This window comes from Megalobrama amblycephala, linkage group LG22 (genome assembly GCF_018812025.1).
Source record: "Megalobrama amblycephala isolate DHTTF-2021 linkage group LG22, ASM1881202v1, whole genome shotgun sequence".
In the NCBI taxonomy this organism is placed as follows: Eukaryota; Metazoa; Chordata; class Actinopteri; order Cypriniformes; family Xenocyprididae; genus Megalobrama; species Megalobrama amblycephala.
The window spans coordinates 8,951,413-8,978,828 of record NC_063065.1 but is presented as its reverse complement, the minus strand read 5'-3'; the positions used below and the strand labels follow the sequence as shown (position 1 = coordinate 8,978,828).

Below are 27,416 nucleotides of genomic sequence, written 5' to 3'. Positions count from 1 at the left end.
ATAGCTTGATAAAGAATTATTTGTTATTCCTGCGGTAATTGCGCCGTGTCTCGTCGCAATATGGTCCAGCTGTCTGGGCCTTCCTGTTTGGACCGTGACGGAACGGTCAACAGGGGGCAGTAGACCGCTTTCAATGGCGTGAAATTCAACATGTCTGATTCCTTTGTCTGCTGGTCTGTTAAAAGCCAGTTACCAGAGCTGCTTTCTTTTGCCATTTACCTTGAATATTGAATATCATATTGATATTATTGAAGTGATTTTTATCAAAAGGGAGGAGGTGGAAGTGGAAATGGTGGCGAATTGTTGCGGGTCTTATATACATACATTTACACACACACACACACACATTTATCTGCATATATATATATATATATATATATATATATATATATATATATATATATATATACACATATATGCAGATAAATCATGTTTCATTCAACACAGCTTTAATAATAATCACAATTTTTGACCCTTTCTACATGTTTTTCATTATTCATTATATTATTATGATTCAAAAATGTGTAGATAATCTCCCAAAATCAGAATTTTAAGGAATATTTATAGTTATATTTGTAAGGAGTGTATATATATATAGAGAGAGATCTGTTTATACTATATTATGATGGAAATCATGTCATATGGATTGATTATTCCCATCTATCCGGTGGGAATGATCTCTGATGAGAAGAAAGCCTCTTTAAAATCATTTTAGGCCTTTTTAATCGGAAATGTCATGCTCAAAATGTGCATTAAACCTAAAAAAAAATCCAATTTCCCTTATCCTACTGGCATTTTCAACACTTGAAGATGGATACTGACTGTTTTCCACTCTGACAGAAGCACAAATCTAGCCTAATAAACGTCTGTATGTATTCGCAATTAAATAAACAATCTATTATTTCTTTTCTCTGTGCCTACAGTGCCGTGTCAGTCACCATATGCCGGGAGAGAGGAGCAGGGAGTCGTATCACGATGGTAGTTTTTTGGTGTTGTGAGAGGGGGGGGTGGGGGAGCCAGAGTCGAGGGCTCACAGTGCATGTAGCACATCAGATCTCCCTCAATTAATCCAACATTAGGTGCCTGGGATCCACGAGTCAGTGCTTTTGGAAAGCATGTGTGGCTCAAATCTAATTATTCTCTCCCTTCCTTTGAGCCGGAGAGGGTGGAGAGATATACAGACAGAGAAAGAGAGAGAGAGTGTCCGTCCACGTAGCTATAGGTTTTGTTATGCTGTGATTTCTCTCTCTCCCTCGCTTGCCCGCTCACTCCGAACCCCCTTCTACCCCCACCTCCTCCTCTCTCTCACTCATTCTCCATCTCTCTCTCACATACACACGCGCCAAACACTCTCTCTCTCCTCCTCTGCCTCTCTCTCTCCGTCTGTCTCTCCCTCCCTCAGCTTCACTCGCTCTTGTGCTGTAAGTTCATTTGCTGTGTCAAGCAACAACTGGCTCGGGAGTGGGCAGTGGGTTTTGATCCTTTTGTCAAGCATCCCCCCTGCGAACGTGTACCGCGTCCACCTGCACACCACAGGACTGCCTGCCTGGCTCTCTCTAACATCGCCGTACCGTCCTGGGTTTATCACGATCAGGCATCCCACCTCGCTTAGGCGGGCGGCACGACGAGATGCTGAAGGTTTGACGGGGTAAGTTGGATCCACATGTGGACTCCGTCGCTTCTCCTTCTTTTTTCAAAAATATTGATTGTTTTTTGTCAGTGTGATTGGGTGTCGTTTTTGAAATTTTTGTCATTTTTGCCGGTGTGGTCTACACCTCCTGATGCTTGTGTCAAGTGTCTCGTGAAATTACCATATTCATGGGCTCCTTTCAATTAAATTGCAATCAGTGAAGGGTCCAGCTCGAAGTGTTTTTTTTTTTTTTTTTGTAGTGTAGGGTGGAATAGCGCAGATCACTTGTTTAGAAAGGGAGGAGCGGAGAGAGGTACAGAATACAGATTTGGTCATATTTTTTGCTGGTAAACTTCATTTTAAAAAATATATACATTTTTTTATATAAAAAAGACAGTGAGTGGGTTCTTGCATGAAGAGAGTAGAATAAAAAAAAAAAAAAACCTGTAGGACCAATATATATAATTCAAGGGAGAAAACAGAGATGCTCCCAGAGGAACTTTGGCAAAGACAAACAAACCAAAAAAAGCACAAAATCCATGCATGGAGGCCATTGATTAACTCCTGGAGTTCTGAGGGGATTTGGACGGGGGTCGAGTCCCTGGTTGCTCTGAGTGTTTGTGTGTATGTGTGTGTGTGTGTGTGTGTGTAGCTTCAGAAATGGACAGAGAAAGCGAGAGCCCTGGGGCTATACCATTGGGGGAGTGTGCCCTGCGTCAGGGTGGCTGTGTGTGTGTGTGTGTGTGTGTGTGTGTGTGTGTGAGGTGCGTCTCATGGTTTTGCAAACTGGAGAGCGAGCAAGCAGCCGGCTGCTACACTGCCGGTGTGCCCGTACGGTGGCTTTTGTTGCATTTGTGCTCGAGTCCAGCTTCTCCCTCTCGTTCTGTCCCTCTCCATCTGCCTCCGTTAGCTTCTCCTCCAGATTCTTGTGCTGCCTTCTCTCTCTGTCTCTATCTTTGAAACGTGTGGATTTCAGCATGAGAGCTGATTGTGTGTTTCTCGTTTTGTGAATGATCGGTGTAAAATAGAAAAAATCTATTTGGGCAGGTATGTAGACTTTAATTCAGTAGGTTATTGGTTTAGAGGTGTCATTTTTTAAATTATTATTTTTGTTGTTGTTGTTGTTGCATGAAATGGAGGAAAATATAAAAACCGATATGATAACATTTATAATATTAAAAATGACTGTTTTTTTAATGTAAAAATCAGTTTTATTTTGTTAAAATTTGTTATTAAATTATAAGTCATTCTGATAGACTGATCAAAATCGTATTCTGTAAATTAAGTGTTAATTGTAAATTGTAAATGAAAAATATTAAAAAAATAAAACAGAATACAATTTTGCATGAAAATTAAATAAAGGCCTGTTGGTTTATAAAAATTAAATGATCCTATCAAAATTAGCTAAAAAGTGGAAAATGTACTCATGCAAACCTTTTAAACGGAAGCTTTTAAATTTCAGCTGAAATAACATTCTTTATGTTTAAATTATGACACCAAAATAAAAAAGCAAAAAATTGGTAAATGCACTAAATTAGAATATTAGTAACCAAACATTCAGTGTTAATGCATTTTAAAGAGAATCTAATTCAGACCTATTTTGTCATAAAATGCACAATTCTCTATTTAATGATGATGCATTTATATAAGTTGCAATTTTTTTTCTCTCATAGACTAATCACAGTTTAGCCCCCACCCCCCTTTTTTCCCTCCCCCGTCATACTCAAGTGGGGTGTAGAGGGGGGCCGCCATGCTTCATTTGAGTCCGTGTCTCCATATAGAATTCTCCTCACGGTGCTAATGGACTGTTTGGCTAATTTTTCCCCCCTTTTCTATATCATTTAGACAGATGAGATGCGCAGCATGTGATGAAGTAGACCATAGTAGCGTTTACATCTCGAGCGTCCCACTCTATCCTAACCCTGATGGTCTGTGTTTTTAGGTGAACCCACTACAGTGGACTATCGCCATCATCAGAATCATCGCCGTGGCAATGGGAGTCGAGACATGGACGCTCACCGGAGGACCTCCGCTGGGTCCTTGCATCCCAGGTGAGTTTATGCTGTTGGGGGGGGCGGGTGGATTACCCATAACCCCCTTCCACCACCTCCGCCCCATCCCCCGCTCCTTCATTAAATGCACCTTTCCCCCGAGTGGCCCTGTGAGAGCACAGATTGCTGGGAGGAAATAGCACAAAAACACTTACCACATATTTCCTCTGAGGCGTTTACTGAACAAAAATGCACTGTTAATTTCTGTTTGCAGACGAGCCGTTGAGGGGCCCTTGCCTTGCGCTACAAAGCGTCTTCAATCAATTGTTTTGAAAAGGCCGCGTTTTCCGAACAGCCGCGGACGATGCCGGCGGTTCTGTTGTTTCTCTCTGTAAAAGACTCTCTTCGGTGACGGGTATTCTTGGGTGGATAATACGGCTCTCGTTGTTATTGCTTAAGAATACGCGTAGTCGAGGAGAGTCATGTCGGCGGCGCCTGCAATGGACTAGAGAGAGCGTTGAATCCAGAAGGCCCACCTGCCTGCACACACACACATGCGTTTGCTAACGCCGAGGTTCACGCCCACATCCATTTATTGAGTCAGCGAAGCTGCATTTCCTGTTTGTGTGTGATGCATGTGCTGTTGATTTATCCGCCTGCTTCTGCTAAACATCTTTTCAGCCACCGGAAAGGAAAAACTGGGGTTTTGTTGTGATTTGAGTTCTGCTTTAAAATGCTACGGCGTCCTCACCGAAAGGGGAAGCTGTATATTGTAACGTGCCGGGAGGGGTTGCGGATGCAAATGTGTTCGGTTTGTGCCATATATTCTTTTCTCAGGACCGCACACACTCCACCTTTTTAATGCAAATTGATTTTGAAATGACATTTATCGTGCCGGGTTTCCATATGGAGCTCCGTGAGGGCTGGAGAAAAAAAAAAAATGGAATGAAATGTCCACGATGCCACTGACAGCTAAATTTATGCGGATTGTAAAGGAACACACTGCAGATAAACAGTTACCACGGCTTTAGATTGACTGCGGCGTGGCTTCCCATGTAGGCACGCGTATATCATGAATATGTATCAGGCGAGCGTATGATGCTGCATTCTAACGTCCATGAAATCCATTTAGGGAACCTAATAGGATCTACTCGACTTATGAAAGCTTACGATCAGATCTGATAAATATACATGAGGTTGTTTTATAAAAAAGAATTCTTTTGCTTTTTACATTTATACCTATTTTGCATAAAAACAAATGTATTGCATTTGGACCGGCTGTTGATGTATTGACGTGGACTATTTGTAAATCTGCAAACATTTTAATTTGTTCTCCATTATCATTCAGCACATTTAAGTGATGTATTAGCATTTCAGATAGACTAAAGGCAACAATCAGCCCGCTCTATCCTTGATCACTCTGTAATTATCATTCTTTCGGCTATGTGTTTAAATGAATAGAGAGAAAAGAGGTGTGGAGGAGGAATATTGTAATGTTTTACCACTAGGGGAACCATACAACTGAAAATCAGAGGAGATTATATCAGTTTTTTAGTGTGTTGCTTAACTTTTTAAGTCATGTTTTATATCATACTTAAGGTGTTTGGGGTGCGTAGATTCAAAACTAACGGAAATATCTGTTTAGATGAAAATAGTTTTAGATATAACAGGTTTTGGCAGCTTAAAAAGAATGTGGTTTTTATTCTTAGCATGTACACTCAGAATGAATGGAATTTCATTTATTCCTTTATTAATTTATGCTAAACAGTGCCTTAGGAGTGGCAATTATGACAAAGGTCACATGCAAACCATTTGATTAACAGTTATCTGTTATATTAGAATATTTACCTGTATTTAAGATTAAAATATATTTTTTTTTCACTGAAATATTCTACAGTATATGAGCAGAATTTCTCTCTGATATAAATTTTATTGATGCTGTTATCTCGCTGTTAAACTTGCATCTGTCTGCAGTTTATGACGTGATGAAATTTTTCAAGCCTCTGCAGTTCATTTTAATTTGCTCTTTATTGAAATTATTTTTATATGCACATCATCTTTGTTCCTCCCCCTCATATTATAAATAAAGCTTGATTTAAGTGAAATTATGATGTATTTGTATATTTTGTCCCTTATAGGTGAAGAAACAGTTTTGAATATAGGTCATGAACAAATATGTAAGCCAAAAACAAAAAATACATTACAAACATTTTAAAAAATATATGCATGAACACAACAAACAAACAAATCATGAACAGAAATTTTGGGTTATACTGATGGTTTTAGTATGCTTCAAAAGCATTTGTCATAATGTTGAGATTTATTTATATATAATCAGTGCAGAGCTGGATTCTCCTTAAATTCTTTTGCTTGGTCTATTGACACCATTGAACTCTCTTTATTTGTTGTTGTCTCAGCTTGTAGCATTCAATTTATTTTTCAAGACACAATGTAGCTCCAAACAACAAAAAAACACAATTTCTTTCTGGTCATCATCATATTCATTAGAATACGACTGGTATGTTTTTGTGACAGGACAAAATCTATCACTCTATATATGATTATTCAGCTACAATCAATGTTTTAGTTTATGTCTCTCAGACATTTGAATTCACTTGCAGTTGCAAAAAGCCTTAAATTACAGGCCAAATTTTTCTTTCCAGGAGCTTTAATTAATTTCAGAGGATATGAGATATTGACAAGAAGTGAAGCATGTTTGTCAGTATTTTATTTATTTATTTATCGGCCCTTTCCAGATATTGTCCATTCAAATTGAAAGCAAATTATGTAAACTTTGCAAACATTTAAGGTATGAATTATTCATTTATTCACATGACTAAAATCTATATACAAGATTAATTCAGATTATGGAGTATTATTAGTGTTTTTCTTTTTGTATCTTTTTGCAAGTGATTATTCTTTGGCTAATGGACAGTCATTCAACTAATTAGTTTACCCTTCATGGTTGTGTTGGTTGGTATTTACACCCAGCACAAAGGCCTGACCAACAGGGTTATTTTTATATATATATATAAACTCAGCATTTTTAAGTCAGCACTTTTATGGGATGTTCCTCATTTTCTTGTGCATGATGTCATGATGCTCTATCATCCCCTGACTTCCTTCAGGACCATAATGCTCTTCTCCACAAATAAGATCAGTGGCATTAATCAATTGAAAATGTGCTGCATCAGCATATTTTGCACTCAGTACAGCAAATGGAAGCTACACGACCAATCAAAAGTTAGGACACACTTCACCGAATCTGTGATTTATGCTTAAATGCTTGAAATTAGTTAAACTTGGTTAAGGTATTTATCAGACAAAATTATTTGGCAAAAAAGGCAAACTATGACTACATTTTTTATTTTAGTATGCAAAAAAAAAAAAAAAAGCCCACAGGAAAAAGCATACACTGACTACAACATAATCAGTTATTAACATTTTGTTGGTTTCTCTTGTTTTTCCATGTGTTCATCTCTATATCTCAGTATTATGATTACTGTGCTTTGAAAATAAGGAAAATAATAATAATTTAAAAAAAAGAAAAAAAGATAGAAGGTGTGTCCAAACGTTTAACTGGTGGTGTTCCTACATTCTCAAAACATTGTAACTTTCAACCTCACTACATCAAAACCCTACAACCTTTCAAACAGTCAACTTTACTACCTCTAAACCTCATAATCTCAGGCCTGTTGCATCTCACAACATGTCCATTTCTTATGGAAACCTGATACAGTCCACTAAGCCTCGTTACTTTAATGACGGTCCTGCTTTGTATTCTTCCATAGGTGTGAGATCGGTTATCATGTGTATCGTTTCAGAGATTAATTTCAGGCGGGAGGTGAAGCACGCTAAGCTAGTGAAGTCTAACCGGCAGATATCTTTAATAAGGTTACACTATGGATGGGCTTTAGGTTGGTTTAAATAGCCGCCTATGAAATGTACCCACATCAGTGGCTCGCTGATAGAGGCTTAGCAATCTATTTAAAAACCAATTTATTTCCACAGTATTGGAGCTGGTGCAGATTGAACGCCAGAGTGAGATCCTCCACTTCCAAATTCTCAGTGGACACCTCTCATCCCATTCTGGTGCAATCGCTCTCTCTCTCTTCATCTCCTCCCCTTTATCGCTTCTCTCTTCACAAACTCTGGTGACTTATATTCCTCCAAGAGTGTTCAGTAAAAACCCTTTCGGCTTGAAAAATCCCCAGCGATGTCAAGATCACAGACTATACTAGAAAACACAGTTAAGGGCTTTCACTGAGAGTAGGAAATTAAATATTAGACAAAAAAGGTGTTCGTTTGTCTGGTTTTGAAGTGTGTGCACTGCAAAAATAATTTTTTAATCAGTATTTTTGTCTTGTTTTATAGTAAAAATATTTTAACATATCCTTAAAACCAGAAAAATGATGCAGTATTGTGTATGATATTTAACTTTGACCAATAGTTTTGTTTTTTTAAATTGTGGATGGATGGATGGATGAATGGATGGACAGACAGATATATAGATGGATGGATGTATAAATAGATAGACGGACGAAAAGATGGATGGATGGATATATAGATAGGCAGATGCAAAAAAAAACTTAATCCAAGAAAATCTATCATTTTATACAATTTTGACTCACAAGTAAATTTACTTCCTTTCAAAAGTTTGAGGTCGGTAAGATTTTTTAAAATGTCTCTTATGCTCACAAAGGCTGCATTTATTTGATCAAAAATACTGTAAAATGAGTAATATTGTGCAATACTAAAAAACTGTTTTCCATTTTAATATATTTTAAAATGTAATATCTTCCTGTGATGCAAAGCTGAATTTTCAGCATCATTACTCCAGTCTTCAGTGTCACATGATTCTTCAGAAATCATTCTAATAAGCTGATTTGATGCTCAAAAAACATTTCTTATTATTATCAATGTTGAAATCAGTTGTGCTACTTAATACATTTTTTTTTTCAGGACTCTTTGATGAATAGAAAGTTCAAAAGAACAGCATTTATTTGAAATAGAAATCTTTTGTAACATTATAAATATCTTTAGTGTCACTTTTGATCAATTTAATGCGTGCTTGCAGAAAAAAAAAAAGTATTTATTTCTTTCAGTTTTGATTTTTCCTGTTTTGGGAATTTACTTTATTGAAATAACATCCTTAAAACAAGTTAAATATTAGATATAAAATATTACTATAAGGAAAAAATAATAATAATAATAATTTTTGCAGTGTGTGTGGTCTGTTTCCAGTGGCGAAGAGAGTGATAATTGATTATTTCCCCGTGCTGTTCATTCATCTCCCCTGCACACATGCAGCTCTGTAAACTGCTGTCTCTCCCCGGACGCACACGTAACGAGGGCCAGGCCTCCTGCTTTCTCTGAGCTATCACCTCAAAGAGAGAGAGAGAGACTATGATTAATCAGATCTTCTAAATGCTGGCTACCCCCCAGAGAGGCCCCTTCAGAGTGAAGCTCTTAGGTCCCCACCTCCCGTAAACGCAGGGCGTTCAATCTTCACGGAGAGCTTCATTGTCAAAAGCAGAGAGAGAGAGGGAGAAAAAAATCACACTTTCATTTTAGGTTCAAGCAGAGCGCAGAAAAGCATCTACTGTCTGCTTGCCTCAGTACAAATTCACAGAGCACTCAGTGTTCAATAACCAGACTCCTGCTCTCACTGTCTGTCAGTGTTAGCAGCGCTAGTGGTGTTTCATTTCATTGTTTTTATGCTTGTTTGTTTGTTTCATTCTGTCCAGTCTTAAATGATTGTCTTTGAAAATAATCTCAAGATTTGAAGGTGTATTTTTAGAAGCCAAAAGCATTGTCATACATGTGGCATGTAAAAGGACAGTCTGTAAAAAAACCTTTCCTACAATTTTTTGTTTAATTATGTTTTTTTTATACTCACTGTTGTTGAAATTGTCTATAGCATAGATAGATAGATGGAAAGATACATTTGATAGATACATTTGTATGCTGTACAAATGCATTTTCACACAACTACTGGTTGGGTTGTATCTTTTGAATCACTAAAAAGAATTGACTCATATGAGTCATTTATTCATGAATGGGACTACACTAGTCACGTGATATGTTAATGGTTTACTAAATAGAACCGGTTGAAAAGAGTAATTTGAATTGGTTTCATTGCATGTTGCTGATTCACTAAAAACAATTGGTTGAAGAAAGTGCATGAATCAGACTGCTTTTGATTTTGAGTCACTAAAATGAACCAATTTTTAAAAGAGTCATTCATGAAACTGACTATGCTTGTGCTGTAAGTATTTGATTCACGAAAAAGAACTGTTTTTTTTTTTTTTTTTTTTCATAAATCAGCTTGAAAACTTTTATTTTGTGATAGGCAACGATTTTATCTATTTCATATTGAGTTTGCAATGCACACTCTGGTAAAATATGGATCTTTTTCTGTTAAACTGTAGATTCAGATAGGATTGAATACAAAGATTGATCTTGGGGTTTTACGAATCGCTACTGAGATGAGATCGTTCACGATTGTTCAAAAGATCGCGATTACATACTTTAACCGCAACAACTATAAACAGTCCAGAATCCTAAATATTTCTTATTCATTCAACATGTTTCTAAATCCTGAATCTTATTATTGTCCAGGCACAGCAGAACATCGCCCTTCAGAATAGAGTTTACAGCTACCTCATGTAACATGATATTTCATTGATACATATTTAATGCAAATACAATTGCTTTTGAATAGTCTCTCCACTGTCCCTCTCACTGCTTCTTGGCTCCTGTACGACCAAAGCCAATAATGCACACTGGTGTGTCATTCACATGCTAAACAGGGGCGTCCAGGCACTTGTCCCCAGACTTACTAATCTATTGAGTCCCAAGACACAACCTTTTCTCCACGCCGACTGAATGTGTGAACAGCACCACCATCTGCAAATACCAATAGGAGAATATCAAGTATTCTTTGAGGCCGTATTAGACCCACTTTGAAGGTGAAAGAGAAAGAGGGGCTGGGATTTTTTCCCTGGTATTTTCAAGGTCCTGCGATAAGCAACTGACTGTGATATCCGGCTGTCTGTCGGAATGATCTTCACTGGACTCAGAGGTGTTATTCTGAAAGTCTGTCCTCCATCTGACCCTGCGAGATCTCACTCCGTCTGCACTCGTCCCTTTTATCGGCGCTTTAATCATTATTCTGTCGCCTTTATGTTACCGCAGTTCTCAAATAATTAAAGAACTGAATAAATTAGTCATAAATAAATAATCTGAATAAATAGGAAATAATGAATGCTATTGTGAAAAACACATATTTGGATTGAATTTTTTTTGGAACACCTCTTTTTCCTGGATATTTAGCTTTATATTAATGGACGGATATATAGATGGATGGATGGATAGACGTACGGACAGGTAGATGTGAGATAGATAGAATAAATAGGATGGATGGATGGATGGAAATAAATAGAATGGATGGATGGATATATAGATAGGTAAATGGATGTATAGATAGATATATGGATGGATGGATGGATAGATAGGTGGATGTATAGATGATGGATGGATGGACAGACAGGTAGATGTTAGAATAAATAGGAAATAAAGAATGGAAAAACAGTCCGCTGTTTATTAGCTTTATGTTAATGGACGGACAGACGGTCGAACAGATAGATAGATAGATGGATGGATGGATTGATGGATGGAATGATAGGCTGACAGATATATGATAGATAGACAGACAGACGGATTGATATATAGATAGGTAAATGTATGTATACTGTAGATAGGTAGATGGATGGATGGATGGATGGATGGATGGATGGATATAGATGCGTTTGTTGAGCAGATAGACATATAGACATAATTAAATGAGAGAAAGACAGATAAATTAAACGTATTTAACATCACTTAGATCATCTTGTTTCTCTCTCAGGCTTTAGTATCGTATTTAGAGACATACACAGACACACAGCAGAGAGTTTTTTTGTGTTCTGGTTCTACTCTACTGACCAGAGACTGTCATTGTGACTCTTAACTTGAATGAACTCTAATGACAGCCCTCTCTCTCTCTCTCTCTCTCTCTCTCTCTCTCGTTTCCTTCACCCTGACCCCTTTCCTCTTTCTTCCTTTCCCTCTCTCTCTCTATCTAAATCTTTCTCTATTTCCCTGTTTCTCAGCCTAATCTCTGCAAGTCCATGCATGAGTCATGCTGTTTGAACCCACCCCACCCCATCCCTGAGCTGGACAGAGACAGTGGGATGCACTTAATGACGGCCTTGTTTAGTAATTCATTATTGATGATGCCTGTTTTTTCCGACAGAAGAATTATGCGGGCTGATTTTCCTCTTCTGAAATACCACGTGTCCACATAGCCAATCCCACATCTGAATTAAATGTTCAGCCCTCATTTGTAATCAACATGAAATTTAAAAATGAATCGATTAACTTTAATCATTGTTCCTTCATGTTCCATGATTATGTCTGACTGTGCATGATTTTTTTTCATATTATTCTGAAGAATCATTTACAATTATTACCCTTTTGTAAATTGAATACAAAATTTTTTAGAGTGCAGACCATCTTTATTTTTTAGTATTCTAAAGAAAAATGTATATTTTTCCTCAACATGTAATATCTTTCTATATCTCAGAAATTTAGTCTTTTCAGCTGATATAACCAAGGCCTTGTGGGCAGGAAAAATAATATTAACCAATAATACCATAGCCTAATGTTCATAATACAATAACCTTTTGTGACCTTTTTGACTTACTGTATGATTTTCCCCAGAATTCATGAAACTTCAAACGTACTGTAATGTACTATAGAATAAAAGGTAACAGAAAATATTTAATTGTTTTGGCTGACATATACGATATGTTCATAAATGGTATGCAATTATAACATAAACATAAAAATTATAGTGATTTACGATGGTTATTTTATTATTTATCAAAGCTTTAAACAAGACGTTTAACAAAATAACTGCTAGAGAAAACAGTAATTTGTGTAACTTAAAACTTATAGACAGTGTGATCTCCCCTAATGAAGAAAATAATGCATCAGTGTTTCTTTTTTCCATTAAAAGTCATAATCGCAGATGAGCACTCTGTCATAATAAGAGCATGACAATCCGACATGCCACTCTCTTCCAGGTTAAACAGCAGCAGATGGAGATTGTCTCTGGCTTCGTTTGTGAGCAGAATTAATTAGCAGTCACAGCAGCTGACACATCAGTTTTACACTGACCTGCAATTAAGAATAACACTTCTTTTTGGAGTGTGTGCATAGAGCGGCCGTTTCATTGGCAACAGCCCGTGCTGCTTGATTTGTAATTAAAGTTTCTTTGGTCTCTGAGGCATTATGGGAGTAAAGTGTAAACCTGAGGAACCCGTGAAGCTCCCAGACAAATTTTCATAACTGATACATTTATTCCACATAATTGCTTTGTTCCGAAAGTGAGTGAGCTGTGTTGCAGCATGCAGTCTATATAGGCAGCTGCCTTCTAAGGGGCCGTTCACACAGAATGCCTTTTTCCATTCCACTGCGCTACTTTTACATTATTTTTCAGTGTAAACACATGCTAGACACTGGACGTCTTTAACCGCTGCACTCGCGTCTTTTGCAGCGTCTCGCACATGACACAACATTCTAAAATTGTGCTCAAGTTCAGTTTTTAAAAAGTGTGCATCTTGCGTTTTTATCAGCAAAAATGTGTTCTGTGTGAACCTAAGACCCTAAGACGGCATCCTAACTGAATCAACCTCAAAAATGGACTGATTTGAAAAATTACAGGCAGCAACTCCATGCAGCACACATAAATGCATTCTGGGATTGTGCCATTTACAAGGGAATTGTGAAATTCCCAAAATCAAAAGTTGGAATTTCCAAGTGCAACAGAATGGCAGTTGCAACTTGGAAACTAGTGTAGAAAATTTTTTAAAAAATATCAATAAATCATGATGTTGCATGATGACAACACCTGTTCAGTAGCCTAAATCATGCACTTTTAGCTTTAGTTTAATACACTCTTAAACATAAGGGTTCCAAAAGAGTGATGACATAGAAGAACAATTTTTGGTTCCCAAAAGAACCTTTCAGTGAACAGTTTCTTTTTGTTTCTTTGTGTGAAGAACATTTTAAAGAACCCTTTTTTTTTTTTTTTTTTTTTACACTATAAAGAAGCTTTTGTACAATAGAAAGGTTCCATGGAACATGCATGGATTTTAAAGGTTCTTCATAGAACCATCAATGCCAATAAAGAACCTTTATTTATAAGAGTGTAGCATTGTTTATCCTCAATTTTTTTTGTTGACAAGCATCTGCAAATTTAACATTAGGATTATGATTTTGTGCCTTTTATATCATCTTCCAATCATTTGTCAATTATTAGGTTTTAAAAGCAACTCAAAATGCTGTCTAGGTATGCAGCTCACTAGGTTTTGGAGCACGGTCTAATGTGACAGCTTTATAAAAGGACAAAGCTTGAATGAAATTCTTCTTTGTGCCTTTTGTCACCCAAACTCCCAGAATGCATTGGGGCAAGAGAGTGCAGCGATAAGTGCAAGGCAGAGATGCATTTGCTCTGCAGCAGTGGCCACGGTGCAGATGTTGCAGGTTATTTCCGTGAAGTTTCATCATGATGCTGGGACATCGAACTCTCTGGTAATCTGCCACTCCTCTCCGGAGTGGTGTTTGCTTTGGCAAGGGAACACTTCTCTGTGTGTGTGCATGAATTAATATTTGTTTGAGAGTGTTAAAATTGTGTTGTATTGGTTTGTAAATGTTAATTGTGTGGTAATTTGATGTTTGTGCTGATGGGTTTTGAAATCAAACATCATTTCCATATGGATCTGTTACATGTTAGCCTAAACAGATATGGTGAATTTTAAACAGGAAATGCTGTTTTTGTGTTTTGTTTTTGCGTACAATGTCTTTGTTTCAGTATGTGAACTACAGAGGTCGATAAAGTTAAAGAAGTTAATGTGTTAAGTGTCATGAATGTAGAACAGGCCTAAGCCAGCTTGTACTCACTGCAGTTGATTGATAATCAGATGCCACACTCTGGGATCCCTGGGGAATTTCCACAATGACACATGATTCCTAAAATAACACATTTACACCCACAATTAGAATTTTGATTCACCTCCACTATAAATATTACAAAATTAAAAGTTTCAATGGTTTTCATAATTTGCTAACTACCAGAAACATAGCCAGGCAAACAGCCAATGCAAAAGCACATGCGAATGATTCACAAAGCAAGTGCAAAGTGGGAGAAGCTTCAGCATTTTTACTTTATTACATACTGAAGTTCATTTAGCTTTTTCTTATCTTGGGAAAACATCTAAATACATTCATAATAACTTGGTTTTTACTTCACTACATTTCATAAAAACATAAAAATTCACAATAGTGACATCCGATTCACTAACTAATCGTTCTTATTTGCCATTTCTTTTCATTTATTTTCTTTACTTTCATCTTCTTGTCTTAGGCTGGCCACACACTTGAAGATTTTAAGCCAGATTTTGGGCCTGATTTGCAACCCCCAATGATCTGGGGGGTCTGGCCCGATTCGAGGGTCCTCTCAAGCGACTTTTTGTCCAAAAAATCCTCAGTTGTGTTATTATTTTACTGCTCCTGATTGCGTCGGAGCCCACACAATCCCAAATCATAATATCAAACATGTTTGATATTTACGACTCTTGATCGGGCTGCCTCTGACGTGATACCCGCGATAGCCAACGAGAGCGAGCAAGCTTCACCAATCGGATGTTGAGTGCTTCTATAGCTGAAACGTGGCAGTATTGAGAAAGAAGATCACCCACAGGTTCTTTTTTTTCTCCTTTGTTTTTCTTCCTGTAAAACAAAATTCACACCAGAAGAACCAGCTGATGGCGTCCATATGACAGATACATCGCATGATCAGATATGCACCACGCATCACCGCAGCTGAGTATCTCTTCAGCATGCCAACGTGCAAACTGATGCAAATGAAAAAGTCGGACCCAGATAACAATTTTTGGTTCCCAGAATGGTTTGTTTTTGGTTAGCTAGGAAAGCTTTCTTTACATTCCCAGAACATTAGTTTTTTGTTCCCGGAACATTCCCAGAACATTAGTTTTTTGTTACCTGAACGTTAGTTTTTGGTTTGTAGAATGTTATTCTAACGTTAATCTAACATTCCCATAATGTTATTATAACGTTCCCAAAACGTTAGATTTTGGTTCCCAGAATGTTATTTTTGGTTTGTTTTTGGTTAGCCAGTAAAGTTTTCTTAACTTTCCAAGAACATTTGTTTTTGGTTCCCAGAACATTATTTTTTTAGTTTTGGTTAGCCAGGAAAGTTTTCTTAACGTTCCCAGAACGTTAGTTTTTGGTTTGTAAAACTATTTTCTAACATTAATCTAATGTTCCCATAATGTTAATGTTCCCAAAACATTAGATTAGATTCTGGTTCCCAGAATGCCAGTTTTTGGTTTGTAGAACGTTATTCTAACGTTAATCTAACGTTCACATAACATTATTATAATGTTCCCAAAACGTTTGATTTTGGTTGCCAGAATGTTACTTTTTTATGGTTTGTTTTTGGTTAGCCAGGACAGTTTTCTTAACATTCTCAGAACGTTAGTTTTTGGTTTGTAGAACATTATTTCAATGTTAATCTAATATTCCCATAACGTTACATTTTTGTTCCCAGAATGTTAGTTTTTTGTTCGCAGAACGTTATTCTAATGTTAATTTAATGTTCCTATTACGTTATTCTAACATTCCCAAAATGTTAGTTTTTGGTTCCCAGAATGTTATTTTTATGGTTTGTTTTTGGTTGGTAAGTAATCATCCAGCACACCCGCGATGCAGGGGCTTTGCCCGCGACACAGGCATAGCTAAGCGGCATGAAAAATGGATTTGTATGGACGCATTAATATGTAAGATTGGGTACTCCGTTTGTAGCCTACATTTCTTAAGCACCAGTGACTACGAAATCCATGGTTTTTAAAATATGAAATTTATTGACAGACTTAAAAAAAAAAAAATCAATAAACAATTATTTGACTTAAGCCGGGGACACACCTAACGATTGTAAGGCCGATTATGAGTGTAATTTGATACTTACGACTGATCATGTCCAATCGCGCCGAGTCAGAGCCAGTTGCGTTCAGTCGGTGTTTACAGTTGGTGCTTAAAATCGTGCAGTGTGCTGCGTCTAACGATTCTAGTCTTAGAATTTTTAGAAACAGTCATTGCCAGTCCTCCTCACAAAGATTCTTCTCAAATTTGATAATTCCCACTTCTGAAGTAGTGATTACGAGCAAATCGCATTCAAGTTTCGAAAGGAAAGTCATTTTTACAATAGCGCTGAGAGCACGTGAAGGCAGCATAATATTTGCGACCGATGACGTCTCTGTTTCCTTGGAGACTGTGTCAGGCGATTGTAAACAAGCGGCGAAATGGCGTCAAAAAACGTTTGCAACATAAATACACATTGGACAACCGGTATGGAAGAAAAACTGGTTGAACTCTGGCAAGAGTACGAATACAACATATCTTCGAAGGAATAACGTACCATAATAGAAGTGATAAGGAAAGAAGCTGGGCTGCTATTGCGGAAGCTTTGAACGTATCAGGTACAGGACCGGATTATCCATAGACGGGATTGGGCGAGTGTCCTGGGGCACCAGCCAATAGGGGGGCAACAAGTGATAAAGATAATGACTAACGTTAGACTTTTTTATCATGTTTTGTATGTATATTATTTATCTGGAAAGATACGGATACAAAATTAACAGTTAATGATACAATATATACAGAGAGAATATAAAGAGCCCTGCCCCTTTGATCGCGAAAGTGAAAGTGCCCTTTGAGGTCGCATTGTGGTAGTATAATTTACTTCTGTGGTAATTTAATGGTCTGTACAGTGCCGTTTCAAGTCGAACAAGCTTCATTGAGGATTGCAGCTTATCGTTGCTTAACAACGGCGACACCACCGGAGTGCAAGCTCTAAAAATAGATTAATTTACCAAAGTTTACTCACCTCAAATTCTCTCTGTTGAAAACAAAGTGTGCGTTTTCCTCTTTTTTTTTGTTATTTTCCGCACAAATATAGCTGCAGATGAAGAGCGCCAGCTGTTTGTTTACATCCATTTTCAAGATCCCGCGCACAGTGTGTTGCTTAGCAGCGGTCTCAATCGTAAACGTTTGTGTTCTTCTCCGACTGTCAACGATTAAAATCGGCTCCAGTTGAAGGAAACAATCGGTATGTGTGTTCTGTTCAGTCTTAGAATGTTTCAGCTAATCGTTAGGTGTGTCCCCGGCTTTAGTGTAGGATATCAGCAACTTAGCCTATTCATTTCTTACCGCTGGAGTGTAAGTTAGAGTTTGCACAGCGGGCCATTCTTCTTTTGGTCCATAAACAAAAACTTCTCCATTAACATCATGTTCTCTTCAGTTAGGCGTGTCAAATCCCTTTGAAATCATATTTACTCTCATAACTATATTAATTTTAAGTAATCGTTCAATAGAGAGGTCGATAAACGAATGAGTCAGTCAGTCAGTAAAACGAAATGACCGTTAATTTTTAAATTCTGCGAGCGCGCGTCGCAGATCAGAGGCACGCAGTAAATGAAGATAGAAACAAAACAATCGCTGCGTCCCAATTCGCCTACTTATACTACGTCCTAAAAGTATGTACTGTTTTTGTAAAGAAAAAGTGCATACTTTTGAGTGTGTAGTATGCAAGCTTTGGGACATACTACCTCGTCATAATTGCGTCTTTAACGGACGTTCTGTCGCTTAGTTACGCAACCCCTAACTGTTTAAACTACCCTGTCAATCATCTTGTCACAGTTAAAATCCTCCACATTCAATTAAATTTAATTTCCTACCGTTTCGGAGAGAAATGTTGCTCTGCCAGTCATGGGTTTTTCATGCAATAACGCTCCTCATCTTTGCATAATGATGCATTTAGAAGTTAATGACCAAACGCATTTTTATAAAAGTTCACAATGCTGTTGCAGATGAAATATAATGTAGATAACATTTAATAAATATCTTTTCGTCAGGTTAGATACTGATTATTAATCACTCAAGCCCCTTTATCTTAACCGCTCTGCTTAACCGTCGGTCTCGCGCATCCGTCATGTTTGTAGTATTTTACCACTTTGTACTCATATTTGTAGTTCTAATCGAATCCTCGTCCACAGCGCAATGTGTTATGGGCAATATTAGCGGTTAGAAGTGTGCACGGATCTGCACTTCGAATTCTAACCGGAAAAAGTAGACCATCCGGGTATCTTTGGAATACTCATTTCAACATACTACCATTTGGGACATACTAATTATTTTTTCGAATACTATTTAGGACGGATAGTATGCGAATTGGGACGCAGCAATTTGAATTTATTATTTCTGTTATGCTTAAACCCTGACTATAATATTATCATTCAAAATGCGTTTTGATTGATCTAATTTCTATATTTTAGTAAATGCTATATTAAACGAATTTCAGAGCTCTATAATTACACAAAATCATCTGCGACCTTTTAGTTGGAAAGTTTACATGGTTATAAAAATAACCATTAGGGAACGATCTGTATAATAAGTTATTTTTAAGTTTTATATATATATATATATATATATATAAAAACACCTTGCAACGGTTTTATGGTTACAAAAAAAAACAAAAAAAAAATAGGCCTACCTTAAAAAGAACGTTCCTCTCACATTAGTATTTGGTTTCCAAAAAAATAACCAAATGGGAAACAAAAACTAATGTTCTGTGTTTGCTGGACAGATGCTCAAAACACAATCATCTTCATTAAAAGTAATGAGACTAAGGCTACTTTCACACTGTAATTAAATGTGTCCCAAATCTGAATTTTTTTTTGCCCACATGTGACTCATATCTGTTTTCCCCATAGCAGTGTGAACAGTACAAACCACGAATCTGATCTTTTCAATTCCGATTTGTGCCACTTCCATATGTGGTGCTAAATCCAATTCAGGTCAGATGTTTTGTAATGCGACCGCAGTGTGAACAGTCATATTGGAATTAATACCCACTCGAGATCAACATTTGTCACGATTCTGCGCTCATGGGAGTCTATTCAAAGATTTTACATACTTAATGTTATCAAGACAGTTGCGAAAGATAGTTGGTATAAGGGCGGTGATGTGTCAGATCTAATCGCTTACTTTAATGCCCTTCGAGTTTACTTCCCTATGACAGCGCGCTGTGTGTATTGCCAAGTCCGCGATTTTTCCACAGAATAGCCTTACTTTTCCACTGTTGCCGCTTGTTGTTTTGCAACACAACAAGCGGCAACCCCCCCCCCCCCCCCCCCCCCCCCACCACCACATAGAGTGAAAAATACATTGCGGAGCAAAGAGGAAACTGACAACATGTCGACAGACAAGACAGAGCAGGTTACTTATGATATTAAACAAAGTCCCAGCTTTCAAATTGTGTAATTTTTTAAGAAATTCGAACAATAAAAAATGTTTTGTGGCTCTATAATATGTTGTGACAGATCGCTGTAGCGCCTCAGCTCAAACGACTCGTGAACCAATCATCCCTTCCTACTAGTTCATTTATAGCATCAAATAAACATGAATGAACATGAGAAGGAATGTTGTTTCAAACGCGGAAAGACATCAGTACACACCATTTTTCAAGTTCAAGTCCAATGAGGTTAATCTTCTAACTCCTGACTGCTTTGTTGGACAAAATGGTGGATTCTGCGTTATGATTGGTTAGATCGCTTGTCAATCAAACTCCTGGTGAAGGGTCAATTGAGTGGATTTTGTGGTAAAAACCTGGCAACCCCGTTTGCATCATTCTTTTGCGCATACAGGTAATTTCAGAACCATGATCTTAACAGTGCTGTGCTGTTGCTGCCCCCTCTGCTATTGCGGTCACTGATTTTGAATTTAGTTGATGATCAATAAAAAAGTAATGTAGTGTGAATTTGCAATGACCCAGTCCTAGTCTCCTGTCAACAATTCCTGAATAAATATGAGCCAGAACCAAGTGCTTTTGCTTTCTGTATCTGCTGTGATGATTTCCCATTGTTTTTTTTGTTTTTTTTTTTGTTTGTTTTATGTAAACATGCGTTATGAAGTATGGACATCTTGGATCATTGCGCTGGCATATTTTGCAGCCAGTGTCTGGCACGTGAACGCCATGTTTTTAGAATGATGTGTCGGGTTAAAAGTCAACTTAAAAAAAGCATCTCTAATCTAAATTGTTTGTGAATTAAATCTTTAGTAAAAGGACCAGCCATTTAAGCACATTGTATGTTTGAATGTGGGCGTGTCAAAACTAATATGCAAATTTTAACACATTTTGTCGCATTTGAGGTCAGTTTTTGAAATTTATGCTCTCTTACATTTAATTTCTTTTAATATTTGTTTGCACACAATTATTATGAGTAACTATGATATTGAAAGTTTATTTTTTGGATTAGACAGCTAGAAGTTACATTGGCACACTTGTGTAGAGTATGTCACATACCTTTGAGCTAACCTTAACTCTGCCTTGTTTTTCAGAATTGTTCATGCCGTTGATTTCAAACCGTTATTTGGCTATCTTCAGATTCTCAAACAGCCCAGCAAGAGCTCATGCCTTCCTCCTAAAGACTTTAAGGCTTCCAGCTGTCATTACTTTCTCTAAAACCAAGCAATGGACCAATGTGAGCCAAGCCAGCGCTATCCGGTATTTTTGGATGGGAGAAACTCAAAGTAGCCTCTGAATGACGGTAAACCTTTCCAAAAACACAGAGGATGTTCTTATTTTGTATTGAATCCTAAATCTATTGTTTGATCTAATTATTCTGCCTCTGAGGCCCTTTTATCCAGGCACTGCTGATGAAACCGAAGCGAAAGAGGAGGCAGAGTGTGTCTTCTGGTTGTTTGAGAGATGCTAGGGCATCCATAGCACAGAGAGAGAGATAAAGAGCGAGAGACAGAAAGAGAGAGAATAAAAGAGTACTGAGTGATTCAGTCACGTACAGCCCTGGCATTATCTAGCCAACAATAAAAGATTACATCATATCAGCTGGCATAATTTCTTCAAGGTCTTTTATTGATTCTTTGAATGGTGAGTGCAGCTGTTGAAAGTGCACAAAAGAAGCCATTGAATTTGTGAGATCACATCAGGATTTTATAGGCACACAGAAATAATTTGACGATTCAGCTTTCATTCGGAGGATGATCAACTTTCATGTGGCTTTGTAACAGGTACACAACACTCCAATTAAGTTCGATTCCTATTTGCATGCAAGATGAGCCAGCGATCCACCTAAACTGAGAACAAAAGTGAGAAAATACATTACAATTTACTGTTATTTCTCATTTGTCACTGTTATAAATTCAAAGTAAAACAAGTATTTTAATTAAAATTTTACAAAACCACCTGTAAAATAAATATAGTTGTCTGCTGTGATATCTGGGATGAAATGGTGTAAAGGGAGCACTGTTAAGCATCCTTCTTGCGTATCGTAAAATGGCAAAAAGGACACCTTAAAGGGATAGTTTACCAATAAATTAAATTTCTGTCATCATTTGCTCACCCTTAAGTCATTCCAAACCTGTATGAATTTCTTTCTTCTGCTGAACACAAAAGAATATATTTTGAAGAATATGTGTAACCACACAGTTGATGGGCCCCATTGAATTCCATTGACAGAAATTTAATTTTTGGGTTAACTACTTGGGATAGTTCACCCAAAAATTAAAATTTTGTCATGCGGCCGTAGTGTTGCTGTCCCCCTAAAACTTGAGTGAGTGTCGTCCACACTTCACTTCAACCCTAAAGGTGCGGTCACATTAGCAAAATTACCGAGATGGTCCTCACTTGCAGAACACGAGATCCAGGGGGCAAGATTGGATCCAGATCCAACTCCTCCCACTTTACATATCCCTAAACCTATCTGTCTCCATCCCCTGGATCTAAACCTACCCATCTCCACCCCCTGGATCTGGAGCCAACTCCTCCCACTTAACATATCCCTAAACCAGGGGTAGGCAAGTTCGGTCCTAGAGAGCCTCTGTCCTGCAGAGTTTAGCTCCAACCCTGAAAAAAACCCTCAGCTGCTTATAGCCTTAGTAATCCTGAAGAGCTTGATTAGCTTGTTCAGGTGTGTTTGATTAAGGTTGGAGCTAAACTCAGCAGGACAGCGGCTCTCTAGGACCGAACTTGCCTACCCCTGCCCTAAACCTACCTGTCTCCGCTCTCTGGATCTAAACCTACCCATCTCCACCCCCCGGATCTGGATCCAACTCCTCCCACTTTACATATCCCTAAACCTACCCGTCGGTCTCCGCCCCCTGGATCTCTTGTTCTGCAGTGAGGGGCTACTGAAATTTACTGAAAAAGCTGAAGCAGGGTTGCCAGGTTTTTACAACAAAACCCACCCAATTGCTACTCAAAACTAGACCAAAACTAGCCCCGGTTGCATTCCGGGGGACAAAATCCTCGTTTTTGGTGGGGTTACGCTGGTAAACTTCGCATTCCAAAGGCTAAAGATCTTGTTATTTGGGGTTGCTTCAACCTGTGGACATGAAAAACAACCCGCGGCAACAGTGTTAAAGTAGCCCAATTCTGTAGGAAAGCTGCAGACTTGGCAACACTGCACAAAGTCACTTTCAAACCAAGCAGCTTTCTGTTTGTCAATGTGGCAAATTCATGTGACAAGCTTGAACTCGTTGTGAAATCTGCATGGGGAAATCTTTCACCCTCACTCGAAATCCCCAGTTTTACAGATTCCTATTGAAATGAGTGGATTTCACAAGCGAAAATTTGCTGAACAATAGTAAATGTAACCGCACCTTAAGAATCAAAACGGAATTTTGGACGTGGTAAAGTGCATAATTTCTGCTCCACTAGTGGCATCAAAAAGAATTGCAATTACTTTTGGTGCCACTAGTAGCACATTTCAGCATTTCAGGTTTTAAATTGACTGTTGTAAACTGAAATGGCGTATGTAACGTGTTAAACCCATCAAAGTCACTGAGTGAGAATGAGGTGGGCGGAGCTACTAAGGGGGTTATTGATACATTTGGGGGTTTCTGAGTGACTTAGGACATGGGGTCTCACACAAATCAAGGTAATTGTGATTGGCTCAGGCCAGGGGTCGATGACTGATTACTCCACTGAAGAGCAACATCTGTTCTCTGCCAGTTGCCGACAGATCACTTTGATAACATTTAATTATGCAAAGGGTCACTGGACCAATTAGATTACTGCTCAATTACTCCAGAAAATAGAATTGATAAGAGAGGACAAAAACATTAATGATTTTGCAAGATTGTTGCTATGTGTGGAGAGATTTATTACCCTGTGAGGATGTAAATTTGTATGCGATAGATTTGTCCTCAGGGCACGACAAATTCATGCAAAATACACCAGCAACTGGGGATTAATCTTTCATAACAAACAGAAAAATGGTTTCATATTTTTGAACGTACTTGAATATAAATGTTGGAAATGAATAAACATGATATATATAAGAAAAACAAGAACGTTTTAGTCGAATCTAATGCTTGAGAACTGTTTGAAATGATTGTGATGAATATTGTACATGAAAAATATTTAACTCCCACGTAAACCTTAACAGAAGTTGAATTTATGAATTTATTTTTTATGAAGTATTTCCAAGGTTGCATTCCTGTCTTTTGAGATAACACAAAACTAGAGAAAGCAGCAAGAATACACACGCACACACGCAAACCTTTTGTGCATCTCAGAAACTACTTGTGTTGTTTCGCTGCACTCAGGATGGATAAAGCATGTGGAGGGGATGCTGCCCTGGTGGGACAGGAAGTAGAGACGCAGAGGGGAGCAACTTCACCTGCTGATCACCTTCAGCCTGACCAATGGAACTGGCCTCTGATTGGACGTGTCTGATAGCCCATTCAATTGATGGGAATAGGGGAGAGAGAATGGAAGAGGAACCTGATGACAGTTCCCCGCAGAGATGAAACTCCTCAGAAGCGCTCAGAGAGAAGATGACACTTCATACCACATCATTTGATAGGATTCAGAGAGGGTTATGGATCCTGTCACACAGCCAAATGAAGTTGAGGGGAAAGCCGTGTCCCTGGGCTCTTCTCTGCCCAAAGCCAGCCTGTAAATATCATGCATTATTGATGGGATGAAATTTTCAGTCTTGTTAGTTTTAAAGCTGACAATATGCCATGCAAATTAAATGTGTGATGTTTGATGCCATGTATGGTAAAAGCATCTTCTAGATCAAAATGTATGCTGTAATGAATATACGAATGAGATTTCTTTAATATCTCAGTTGCTTCTCATATAAAGTGCTTCAGTTAAACCCTTATAAAAAAACGACATAAATTTCACATGTGCAAAAACACAAATGGTCACATGTGGATCACATACAATCCTGAGTAATATGTAATATTAAATCTAAATATTAAAATAATAATCATAATAATGATAACTGTGATTAACAAAACTTATCAGGATTGTGCATGAAATCAGGAATGTATAATTTGTATTTATTTTTAAATCAAATGTTCTAAACTGATTAGGAAAGCATTCTTCTTTCCAAGTAAAGTTCAATTATATATATATATATATATAATATATATAATATATATATATAGCAATGTGTAACATAAGGCAATATGACTAAGCAATTTTAAAGCGAGAACAAGCACATTAAATCAAGGATTATTCTTGACGTGTGCAACGGTCATTGGGGGATTGGATTTGACATGGTCATACATGAAGCAAATCCTATTTGAAGCTAATCTTTTTAAACACACTTCCAAGCCAAAACCTGACAATGTAGTCTCCCACACACTGCGTTCAGAATAATGTTGTTGAGACAATAAAGTATCATGCATTACTCAGCTTATTGTGAATGCTCTTTCATTTACAGAATAAATGACAGCATTTATCCAGCACCACAGCGATTCCCTGTCTGTCTGTCTGTCTGTATGTGGACGGAGACATATCTATATGCACACTCACAGTAAATGTTGCTGAGGCCTATGATGAACCATCTAGATTATCATAACATTATATTATCAAGCAGTCTTTCACCTCATGACCAGAAATGGCCCAAGCAGTGAATAATCATCAGTGTAATACTGAGATCTGCTCTCTAGTGCCGATGCCTGTGAGAGTGACAGGCATTATGGGGTTTTACAGCAAAAATATAAACCATATTTGAATTTCCAGCTAAAATAACTATATTGCGAGTATGATTATTTATATTGTGATATTTTTGTTATACCACCCACTAGCTTTAGGTCAAAAACTGTGTTGCGATGAGTGATGAGACATTCCTTCACAAAGACAAATGACCATTGCTGTGGTCAATTACATTTTACACTATAATGGATTTCATTGGCTGTGAAAGTTAAGTAAAATTGGCAGTAGTGTAATTAGGCTTAATTTAGCTAGCGAGATTTACAAAAAGCGGAAATATGTACTTTGAAAGGCTAAATGTAATAGTAATTTTTTTTTTGCCATGGAAAGGTAATTGAGTTATAGTACAAATCTAGGAAGATTCTAGGGTTTCAGTTTGTGCACTGTAAAAAAATTATTTTCATGATTTGTTAACACAACATTTTTTCTTTTGTCAAAACAACTTCAATAATTAATGTGGTTCAGATAACATAATATTTTCAGTTTCTGTTGATTAAAGCCGCGCACACACTTAACAACTGTAAGGCCGATTATGAATGTAAATTGATACTTATGACTGATCGCGCTCAAACGCGTCCAGTCAGAGCCAGTTGCGTTCAGTCTGCGATTACAGTCGGTGTTCAAATTCCATGTGTGAGTATATAAATCGGCTCCCGTCGAAGGAAACAATCGGTATGTGTGTTCAGTTCAGTCTTAGAATGTTTCAGCTAATCGTTAGGTGTGTCCCCGGCTTAACTCAACCGCCTTCATTGTATTAACTCAAATTTTTCATTTCAATGAACTCAAAATTTTAAGGCAACAAGGTAACTTACCTTTTTAAGTTAAACCAACAATTATGTGTTACAGTGCCTCTTCTTGTCGCTAAAGCGATATTTCACACAAAAATGGAAATGGAAACGTCGCTGCGTCCGAAATCGAATACTTCTCTACTATATTGTAGGTGAAAAACAGTATGCAAACAGAGTAGTATGTCCGAATTCATAGTATTCGAAAAACCGTAGGCGAAAAGTACTCGGATGACTTATCACTTCCGGCGAGATTCTGAAGTGCGCATACGATGGAAACTTTACTATCCCATGAGGCCACAGGAGAAGATTTGTGAATGGAGTTGAAGGGACGTAACTGACGCTGGTAGGTCATGTGACAGTAACAACATGGCGGGTATATAGCACGTCCGGATTTCATTAATACTACACGCATTTGTACTATATAGAACATAATTTCTCAATGGTTGTGAAGTAAATTTAAATTCAAAAGTAGTACCCACTCAGTACGCGATTTCGGACGCAGCTGCTGTCTTCACCCTAATGCCATTCCAAACCTGTATGACTTTCCGTCTTCTGTGGAACACGTAACATATTTTGAAAAAAATTGAAAGTTTTTTTTTTTTGCACATATAATGAAAGTTAATGCATTTCACTGCATAGACAAAAACAGTTGAAGAAAGAAAGTCATACAGTTTTGGAATGACATTAAAGGTGACTAAATTATTTTCATGTTTGGGTGAACTATCTCTTTAAGTGCAAGTTTGAATCTTGCTCTACAAATAAAATAAACATTAAAATGACATGTTTATTAATAGATGTACATATCAGTAACTGAGGCAAATTTGGTTGAATTTTATTTTGTGATTTCACTGAAA

General features: G+C 37.5%; 2 long non-coding RNA genes across 5 annotated transcripts; one reads left to right on the top strand and one right to left on the bottom strand.

Annotated features, from left to right (window-relative positions):
- Window positions 1-538: 538 nt before the first annotated feature.
- LOC125258046 lies at window positions 539-25,473 on the top strand. 4 transcript variants are annotated; one of them, XR_007182519.1, is made up of 4 exons: window positions 539-1,648; window positions 3,573-3,681; window positions 14,125-14,259; window positions 21,145-22,599. It is a non-coding gene; the product is annotated as an uncharacterized LOC125258046 (long non-coding RNA). The 4 variants fall into 4 exon arrangements; XR_007182517.1 differs by lacking the exon at window positions 14,125-14,259 and adding an exon at window positions 24,373-25,473 and having other exon boundaries at window positions 543-1,648; window positions 21,145-21,353; XR_007182516.1 differs by lacking the exon at window positions 21,145-22,599 and having other exon boundaries at window positions 547-1,648; window positions 14,125-14,617.
- LOC125258045 lies at window positions 8,822-19,864 on the bottom strand. The gene is made up of 3 exons (XR_007182515.1): window positions 17,956-19,864; window positions 14,629-14,697; window positions 8,822-9,005 (listed from the first exon to the last, which is right to left on the bottom strand). It is a non-coding gene; the product is annotated as an uncharacterized LOC125258045 (long non-coding RNA).
- Window positions 25,474-27,416: the final 1,943 nt, after the last annotated feature.